General features: G+C 37.1%; 2 non-coding genes across 2 annotated transcripts; one reads left to right on the top strand and one right to left on the bottom strand.

The window, feature by feature from the left end:
• The first annotated feature begins 1722 nt into the window (after nucleotides 1-1722).
• TRNAG-GCC lies at nucleotides 1723-1793 on the top strand. Its single transcript has one exon. It is a non-coding gene; the product is annotated as a tRNA-Gly (tRNA).
• Nucleotides 1794-2119: 326 nt separating this feature from the next.
• On the bottom strand, nucleotides 2120-2191 carry TRNAA-CGC. The gene has a single exon. It is a non-coding gene; the product is annotated as a tRNA-Ala (tRNA).
• Nucleotides 2192-10651: the final 8460 nt, after the last annotated feature.

Here is a 10651-nt window from a genome sequence, read left to right as displayed (position 1 = left end):
AGATAACTAGCTTAGTATACCACATTTGTCCCTGGGACTAGGTAGGGTGGTCCCAACTTTAGTAAGAAAGAAAGGAATATGGCCTTTGGTAGGCCACTAATAATGTTTGCCATTAGATCATACTTATTTGATTCCTTCCAGCTGTTGTAAACTTTTGGTAGTGTTTCTCATGCTGAGTTATGTTTTTTTTAAGATTTTATTTTATTTTATTTTATTTTGAATCATAACATTTTAGAGTTCAAAGGAACTTAGGTCATTTAGTCCAGGGCTTTTCAAAGTTTTTTTTTTTTTTTAATTTTAATTTCAGAGTTATGACCCATCAAACGAATGCAAACAAATAGGAGCGATTAAAAATGAGCTGGTGGAAGTAAGGGGGCCTCACAATGGTGGAGCCTTACCAGCCAATGGCCCTGAGGCCCTTCTGGAAAGCAAGGGCCCTTCAGAATTCAATTTTAAAACCACATTTCTCTTCCAGTTCTCTCATTTTGAAGAACTGAGGTTCACAGAGGTAAAATGTTTTTCCACAGTTTACTTAGGATTATAGTCTAGGTTTCCTGCTTTCCTAATCTCTTCATATCTTTTATGTCTTTATAAACTGGTAACGTTTTTAATTTTTTTTTCTGTATCTACATACTAAAAAGTCCTTAAAAATAAATATAAGTTTAACATAGAAATTCTTACATTATTTCAGCAGCTTTTTATGATCTTTTCTAACTCCACTTTACTATTATTGATATATAATGTTCTGAGCTAAATGCAGTATTTCTGGTGCAAATACACAGTGATTTATTCTGTTGTAGGAAAAGCAGGGTGGTGGCTAAGCATCTAGATATTAAATATGATACTACATGTATTGCAATCCTGCTAGGAGCCCCAGTTTCCTCACTCGTTAAGTTGAAGTCCATGTTTAATGTATTTACATAGCCCAGCACACAGACACTACCATGTATTTACTGTTTTTTTCCCCATACATTTTCCCCAAATCCTCCTCCGCCATCAAAGATGCTGCAAGTTGGTGGAAATTTCCCTTCCAGAGATTAAGGGCCAAATCCAGAGCCTTCTATCTTATATCTGGATTCACTTCCATAATCGCATTCTCTTCACTGTTCTTTCTCTCCCTCATATATCTTTGTTGTATGGTTTGCAATTTTACTTTCTATGGAAACTAAGGGTAAAGGGTCAGACTCAGACTATTAGTGTTGAAACGTCATTCACAATTAAGGAGAGCCAGCTTAGAGAATTAGTCACTTGTTTAGAATCACCAATGCTTCAAAGTTCCCAGTTTACACCACGGAGTTTCAATTTACCCTTAAAATTTGGTCCAAGGTTCCTGTTCCCTTTCACTGCTCTCTCGTTCTAATCCCAATCCCTACTCCCAATCCTTGATAATACAATTATGTATTTGTCTGAATAACTAAAATAATAAAATAAGAAAAAAGAAGAGATGTTATAAATTATCTAATTATCTAGGTAACTGTGTATTATTTTACATATGTAAAAAAATTTTTCATTTGCCTCACCAAGGACAACTTTAGAAATATCTCTTCATAAAGTTTGACATAAATTAATATATTTTTTATAAATGCTAATTTTCTTAATATTTAAATATCAATTGCTTTCTCTAAAATTGAATGCGTAAATACCATATAATTACAAAAAGGAATCAGTATGCATATAGGAATGTTTCTTCTAGTAAGTTATATAAGACAACTTTGACAAGTAGCATTGGTGGTTCAGTGGTAGAATTCTCGCCTGCCACGCGGGAGGCCCGGGTTCGATTCCCGGCCAATGCAAAATAACAATTCTTTTACTTCGTTTCTTACTTACATGTCTTGGGTACCCAAAACAAGTTCAACAATATCAAAATTTTAGTTTTATGCAAATGAAAACATGAACCAAGACAAACTTCCCGTTTCACTTTCAGTTCTATGGCGCCCAAAAACAATCGAAAGGGCTGTTTTTCTGAGCTTCGCTGTTCCTTTCTTTTAGATTATTTTTGGGTTCCCTAGAGTACGTGAGCGACAGGTATATATACAGGTAACGTAAAATATCGTTCTAAGTAATGTAAAATATCGTATTCTAGGACCTGATTAGAGGAAAAAAACCCATTGTGGCTGTTTGGAGATGCCGGGGATTGAACCCGGGACCTCACACATGCGAAGCGCGCGCTCTACCACTGAGCTACATCCCCCAGCCGAAAGTCTTTTCCCTGGTATAGGTATTCATTGACTCTCTTTACCGCTGGTCAAGTTACTGAAGTTAGATTTTAAGAGTTTATTTTGGTATTTCTACAGCACATTTCTCTTTTCTACTCCCGTCTTCAGCTGCTTCCATGGTGCATTGGGACCCCGCGCAACTAGAGGTCTAGGGCGCAACTAGAGGTCTAGAGCGCAGCCAGGACCACCTACCCAGCACTCTCGCTGAGCGTCTGAAGCGCGGGAAGGAGGGCTCCGGCACCCACAGAGAGCTGGACGTCCGCGCGCAGAGTGCCCGCAGAATACTCCGCGGGTTTACCGCGCAGGCGCAGCAGAGTCGGGCGGTTTGGGTACATCCATCCAAGCGCTTCGCTGCGGGTAGAATCCCGACTCCGACTCCGTAGGGGGACCCAGCTTTGGAACGCGAGGTGAGCGTCGCCTTGGAGCCGGAGGAGACCTGCTTCTGAGGCAGTGTGGTGGGGACCTTTTTTACGCACCCGAAAACCTTATGGCTTTATCTGTACAACCCTCGCAATAAACCCTCATACCCGGAAAAAGCCCAGTCCCCATAAATTGGGTTGTGTAGGGGGTTACAGCCAACTCTGGGAGATGAAAACGATTTTGCAACATGCTCTTCTTTTTCATGGGACTCAAAATGAAAGAATGAAAATGACACCGCCACTCTCTTTGTAGCTTAAGCATGTATAAATAATGATAAAGTTCGGGCGGGGACCTGTTCAAGATGAAATTTCTCTCTTTGATATTTACACCTTGGACCCCATCTGACTGATAAGATAGTAATATTAGTCACTGAATACCTCATTTAATGTTCTCTGACCCTTCCCTAACCACTAATCGCACTTCCAGCCCAAATGAAGTTAACCAAGTCTTCTTTCCTCAGAAGTTGCGTGCCAGGTAATAGATGAGCTAACTTGCATTCTAGTTAAACGATGTGTGTTTGGCCCTTCCCTGTAAGTTTAAACTGATACCATCCCACAGCAAGCGAAGGCTGGGTGATAGAAGCCTCAGACGTCTCAATGGGTGGGAGCAGGGGAGAAATTTGGTGTCATTTCCAGCCTACCTGTAAGGCTGACCTCAACAGGTAGCACAGTGAGGGTCTAGAATCTCCACTCCCTTGGGTGCAGCAGAGCATCCCTCATAAATGAAATGGTCAGCAGGCCAAAAGCCAAAGCAGAAAGCAGAAGTTTCAAAACAACTAGGTAAACCACAAGCTTCATAACCAACTCCAGGATTAAGAATAAGTAAGTTACTGTATTTGCTTACAGTAATTTAAGCACATAGTGGCTTATAATCAGATTTTGTTTTTAACTGGAACAAGCCACATGCTGATCTAATAATACAATACAGAATGTCCAAAAAAAGAAAAAGAAAAAGCCACTTCAGTGGATAGTCATTAAGGAGCTCTGATCGAAGCCAGAACATTTCCAAAACAACTACTGCATTACATCCTGAGGCCCCAGAACATGAATGTCTTCAGTTGACTCTGAATCAGGACACAGGGACAGAGGCATTTCTCCACCCGCAAGGTTTTTACTAGTGCAAATTACAACGGTAGTATTGAGTTAACTGGAAAGGGAACACATTCACCTCTGGTGATCTCGCCTTGACATCCTCTTTAGGATTCCTTCCTCATGTTATGGCTTATTTGTCCATCACCTGAGGCCCTCCCTTCCTGGGACTTCTTTCTGAGGCCAATCTGGAATTTCAGAGCTAAAGCCAGAGAAGGCTCATTTTAAATGCTCATCCCTCCTATTTTACCAGTTCAAGGCCTAACTAGGTGTTATTTGATAAAGAAAACACCATACTCTAAAACGAATAGAGGATGCAAAATTGATTTACTGGCCTAGCTTAACCTGAAAGACTCAGTGGACCTTTTCAGCCACTGTGGTTGATGGGAAAGATGAAACAGAAGGCACACTTTTGAATTAGGGGATCTTTTCAGGAAAACGTCTTGGATCACATCTATTCTGTATGCATACAAAACCGCCTCAGCTCTGCTCACAGATGAAGAAAGGCTGACCAAATGTCCAAAATTATGGAATATTCAAAATTCTACTTCTGATAATTGCTGGAGAGGAGGGGTTGGTGGAGGGATGGAAAAGTTCCCCTTTTGGGGATTAAGAAGTACAAACTTCCAGTAATGAGTCAAGGGGTTGGAAATAGAGTCAATAACGTAATAACTATGTGTGGTGACAGATAGTTACTAGAATTGGCATGATCACTTTGTAAGGTATATAAATGTTGAATCACTATGTTGTACACCAGAAACTAATGTAATACTGTACATCGATTATAATTAATAATATATATATATTTTTAAATCCAGTTCTATGTTCTATCTTCCTCACATGTCTCTTTGTTAGGGTCAAATTTTCCCCATTGTCAGTCTTCTCTGGTTGCACACATCACACATCACACATCACACATCACACACACACACACACACACACACACACACACACACACTATTCACAAGGATTAACCTTAGGCCCTCACTTTGAGGCAGGTGGTGTTTATCTCTGGCATTGAGTTTTACATTCTTTCTTCAGCTCTTTGTCCATCAGGTATAGAGTATCTTTCCCTCAGAGCTGGTTCTGAGCTAAAATGTTTATCTCCAATCTAAGCAGTAGTTTCACTGAACATTGGAATTACTGACATAGCCTTTGAAAATTGCTGATGCTTGCTTGAACCCAATGCCAAGCCAATTAAATTAGAAGCTCTAGGAGTGGGTGCAGGCATCAGTATCTCTTTAAACTCGCAATTTATTCCAACACCCAGCTAAGCCTGAGAACAGTTGCTTGAGGGTTATTTGCATATCAAGAGCTGTCTAGTGATGGTTGTTAACAAAACTTTTGTGTTAATCATTTTACAATATATACATACATTTAATGATTGTGTTGTATACTTAAACTAAAACAATGTCTTATGTCAATTATATCACAAGAAAATGTCAGAAAAGCTCAAGAAGAGACTAGGAAAGGGATGGGAGGTAAATAATAGATGCTGGGAAATTACAATTTCAAGTAGGAAATTGGTTAAAAAATGTCTTTAAAGGTAACTGGGCATAAAGGATTCTATTGGGGTGATGAAGATATTCTAAAAGATATTCTACAACTGAATTATGATGATGTTTCACAATAAGATAAAATAACCAAAAATTAATTATTCAGTTAAAATGAGTAAATTTTATATGTAAATTGTACTTTAATAAAGTTATAAAAATGGCTGAGAAAAATTTAACAATGGAATGGGTTTAATGTGACAGCGAAAAGTTACACAGACAGACTGCATAACCAATCTGAAAAAGAAGAAAATGATACACGAAAGAGGGAAAGTGAAGGATGAAAGACAATGATTTGTGAATGTAGATGGGAAGGAGAAACTAATTGTTAGGAAAATTATTCCTTCCACTAATTGTTTTAAGGTAGAGGGTGCAAACTATGTGTTGGGTGCTTAACTAAGCATAGCAGACACAAAGATAAATTGCAATACAACTTGGTGAATTTTACAATGGAGTTTTGCATGGAATATTAAAGGAAGAGGTAAACATTCAAGAACATTTTAACTTGCCCCAGTTCACACAGGTAGAGATGTTGACAGCAGAAATCAAACTAAATTTATCTCAGCTTTAAATCTGTACTTCTAGGCTGTATAATTAGTGCAAGTCTAAAGAAATGCTTTTAAAACCTGTGCTGAAGACTGCTACTTGTCCCCAATATCTGATAATAGATCTTCTGACTTTAAACTGAACATATGGCCACCAGGAACAATGAAATTTTCTTCCCCTCCCCCCTCTCCAAGCAGTAGTGTAAGGATAGAGGCATATATCAAGAGTAATTTCCCCTCAAATCCCATCAGCCAAAACTTACTCTCTTTGCTAAATCTAGCTACTAAGTGAGGGCTGGAGAAAAGTGAGGATTGAAACTTAAAGAGAAAGGTCACATCTGGGTAGGTGGGAGCAGCCGGGGTTCTAAGCAGCTGTGGAACGACCCATACATGCCCTAAACTGTCTGCATCTGGATTTTATGAAAGAGAAATAAACTTTCTTCATGTTTAAGCCATTTTATTTGGGATCTCTCTTTCCCACAATAGAACCTAAATTCTAATTAATAAAAAGAATTATTCTTTCTAGGACATAGGTAAGCATATACACATATATTGTCTATGTGACCCGAGCAGACACACTTTGATGAGAGGTGGTATTGTCAGTTTTATAACACTAAGCTAAGGCTCTCCGGACACTGCCAATGAGGTTGGGCTCAGGCAGGCTGAATGATAGCTAATGATTTTCTTCTTCACTAATTCTAGGTTAAGAAAGGTTATAGAACTTTCTTGCTTATTGATCACTAGAAAAGAAAGGGAGGTAAAGGCAATTGTACCCTAAGGAAATACCCTTTCTCAACAGTTCCTCTGTATTTTAACTATCCTTAACTGACTAGAGGCAAATTAAGAAGAAAAAGGCAGCCAAAGCTTTTCCCTTGGATTCAGAGGTTTAGCTACTAAAGATTGTACTTCATGCTTCTCCCTTCTAAGCTTTTGTTATTATGTTACAAACTCCTTAAAAACTGGGAGACAGTTATAAATACTAACTGGTATACCAAATTTTCATATTTCTTGTCCCACTTGACTAATAAAAAAAATAGATGCCAACTATGACATTACCCTTATCCTCACTCAGGAAACTGAAAGAGTTTTCTACTGATGTACAGATAGGCAGAGAAGATAATAAAAATGCCTCTACATTTAACGGCATTTAGATATACGTTGTGCAGTACCCCAGAAAAAAATTTCATACCTCTGCAAATATATATGTATATATATTTGCATATATATAATGATAATATATAATAATACATGTATGCTTTAAGAACTCTACATCTTTGTTAATACAAAATTTTCTAATCTTAATTCACTAAATATCGATTGACTTGGGAATATACTAGAAATAGAGATTAGGAGAGAAGGAGATGTCTAAGATGATTCCCAGTATTCCGTCTTAAAGAATTACACACATGGGGTGTCATTCGATGAAACAGAAAACATTGGAGGGAGAGTAAACTTTGTATGTGGTCATTAATCCTATCTTTATTTTGTTCGATTTGGAGTGCATTTATCTCTCCAAAGGGAGATCCTAAGTAGATACTTAGATGATAGATTTGGAGACAAGAAGAGAGGTTTGGTGTTGAAATACATATATTTGAGAAAAAATGGAAGACCTAGCTTTGAGGAACTCTTAACATTTAAAGACTGAGAACGGAGAATGAAAAGGAATGGCCAGGGAGACAGGAGGAAAACCAGAAGAATAAGGTTCCAAGGATCCCAATGGAAAAAGGAGAAGTGAGTTTTAAAAGGAGAAGTGAGTTTTAAAAGGGGAAGTGAGTTTTAAAATACTGGCACCTGAGAAATCAGGTCAGATGTCCAAGATTTAAAATGTCTATTACATTTAGTGACATGAGGTCATTGGTTAACTTTAATAATAGTTATTTCACTACATAATCAAATGTTAATTATTCTAATACATGCTATGCAATTCACAGTTATTCTCTCTGGGAATTTTCCTATCTTTCTCCTAGTGAAAGAGCGATTTCATCCTCTTCACCTTTTAATATCTACCTTAAAGAAATGATTTCTTTTGAAACAAATTCATCTGGGAATTAATGAGATCCAAGGAATCAAGAAAGGAAAAGAGAAAAATACTTTTAAATCACAGGACAATCTGCAAATAGTAAAGATTATCTCTCTTTTTTTTCTTTTCTTGTACTAAAAAGATTACATTTATTCATTTACTCATTCATTTACTCAGTGAACATTTATTGATCACCTACCATATACTAGGCACTGTGCTTGGAGCTGGGGATAAAATGACAAACATAGTGTTGTCCTGACTCTGACTGTTCTGAGTCAAGGAAGAAGGTAACTAAATATGAAGAAAGTATCAATAGTGCAATAAAGGATATGGTAGAAGAAACTAAAAGTTCCATGTGAGTACACAGGAAGAACCCATAATCCAGACCTAGGGGGTTAGGGAAGGTTTCTGCACAGCTCGAAGTATGAGTAGGTGTTAGCCTATTGAGGATGAATGGGGGCAAGGATGATGAAGACAAGCATTCTAAGCAGAAGGAACAGACTATGCAATGACCTGGAAGCCAAGAAATATCAAAGTGGCTTTAAGAACCAAAAATAAACAGTGGGGAGTATGTGCTGTATTGTGGAATATGAAAAGAAGGAGCTGAAGTTGGAAAGTAGGCAAGGTCTAGTTTATGCAGAGCCTTGTAAATATAAAAACTTATAGTTCTGTGAGAAACAATGCAGAGTTCTATGGAGGAAAACAACATGAGATTTTATTTTTAGAAAACATTCTGGCTGTAGTATATAGAACATATGAGAGGGACCCCCAACAGGAAACAAGAAAACCACTGGAAGTTTCCTCCTGGCATCAGCAAAGAATTGATGGAATCAGGCAAGAGATGATGATCTAGGGATGCACTGCCCAATATGGTAGCCACTAGCAACATATCTGTTTAGATGCGGTTAATCCAAAGTGAGAAGGTAAATATCTCATTAATAAAATTTTATCATGACAACATATTGAAATAACATTTTAAAATATATTAGAGTGAACAAAATTGTTAAAATGAACTTCATTTTTCCTTTTACATTTTTGTGTCTACTAGAAAATTAAATTTTTAAATATTATTTTGACTCATATTATTTTTTTGTTGCACAACACTGATTTAGAGCCTTTACATTGGGAATGGATAAAATTGAATGAATAAAGAGATACTGAGGAAATGGGTTTGGCAGAACTTGCATATTCATTGAATGTAGGGAATAAGGAAAAAGGAGGAATAAAGGATGCTTCTGACTTAAGGAACTAAATGAAAGAATAATACATTGAAGAGCTCCTAAGGGTAAAAAAAAGACTTTTTATATTCTATTTTTATTTTGAGACAGAGATTCAATATGTTTAAATGAAAATATGAAGGAGTCAAAAGAGAGTGAGACAATAAAGATATATGAAAAGTTCCTTGTGTACAAGGGAGACATCTTATTGCAACAAAAGAAAAGCAGGAAAGGAAAGATTCTAGTATACAGTTAATTTCATAGATTTGGTGATAGTACATTGAAGATTTTGCCACGAAAAAAGCTTCTATTTTCTCTGCAAAGAACAGAGCTCATCTACGTGGTCTCATGGCCAAGTTATTATGTTTAAAGATCTGATGAAAATGGAAAAACTTGAAAAAGTCAGAAGAAATTCCAGGTAGCATTGAGACCCAGATAAGGTTGGAAAGAGGAAGATAGAAAGTCACTGGTCCAGCATTAGGTACAGAGAAAAGGAATGTCAGATTGCCTGGTAGGTCAGAAAGACAACAAGGTCAGAAAATTTGAGAATTGACAAAGGTATGACTGAAGAGATCAACACAGAATCTAAGATTTTCCTGAAAGGAAGTAGAGAGGAATGGGTCTATCAGATTCTTGAAGAATTCCTTGAGGTCAAATGAAAGAGCTGTAATTAATGGGATCTTTGGGATAAATATTTCAAAGTTCAAAGTGATGACATCACTCTGGGAGTGAAGATTTAAAGTCGAATGACGGTAAAGGTTAATAAAGATGAGATGATCAAAGAATTGAAAGGCTTGAGATATACACAGGGACATTAATTTACATCAAGAAGACAGTGATGCCTGGGTGGAGCCTGTAGTGTGCCAGATGCTTGTCTTTAAGAATGAAAATGGGGGGAGAGTTGGTGACAGGAGAAAAGTAGATTTATAGCATAGTAATTGTCCAATAAATGTTAGTTTCTTTTAACAGTTCACATACAAATTAATAAATGATTTTATTTTGTAATTTCACATTAGAATAATGTTCCATCCTTCCTTCCACAAACACGCGAAGACTCTTCTCTCAATATACACACACTTATTCCTATATGTTCCCTATTGCTGATATACATTAATCAAGTTTTATAGACAAAAAACTGTTACAGAGAACTGGGGGAAATGTGTTAAATTGTACATTTTCTTTTTTGTGGTGCGGGTAGAAAAAAGATGTACAGGTTCTTAGCATCATTAACAATAGAAACTTCATAAATGTGCTCAAACAATAGCTTCTAAAGGTTAGGGGCAAGCCATACTGGTACATGCTGAGGAAGCATTTTTAAGACAGATTTTTATGGTGAAAAGAGTGCTGAACTAGGAGTCAGAAGACCTGGGATCCAAGCAGATTGTGAGTTATCAGTTAAACTTTGGAGAAGCACATGGGGGAAGCTAGGCAAGTTTCTTTTCTGGTTTTCACAGATGGTTTCTTATTTGGTTTACAGTGTGATAAATTTCACTTATTATTAGTATTATATGTATTATATATACATATGTATTATATATACATATGTATGTATGTGTGGGTGTACCTGATACACACACACACACATACACGCA

This window comes from Pteropus alecto, unplaced genomic scaffold, assembly GCF_000325575.1.
Source record: "Pteropus alecto unplaced genomic scaffold, ASM32557v1 scaffold3, whole genome shotgun sequence".
Taxonomy (NCBI): Eukaryota; Metazoa; Chordata; class Mammalia; order Chiroptera; family Pteropodidae; genus Pteropus; species Pteropus alecto.
Note: the sequence above shows the minus strand (reverse complement) of the source record. Positions and strands in the feature narration are given on the sequence as shown.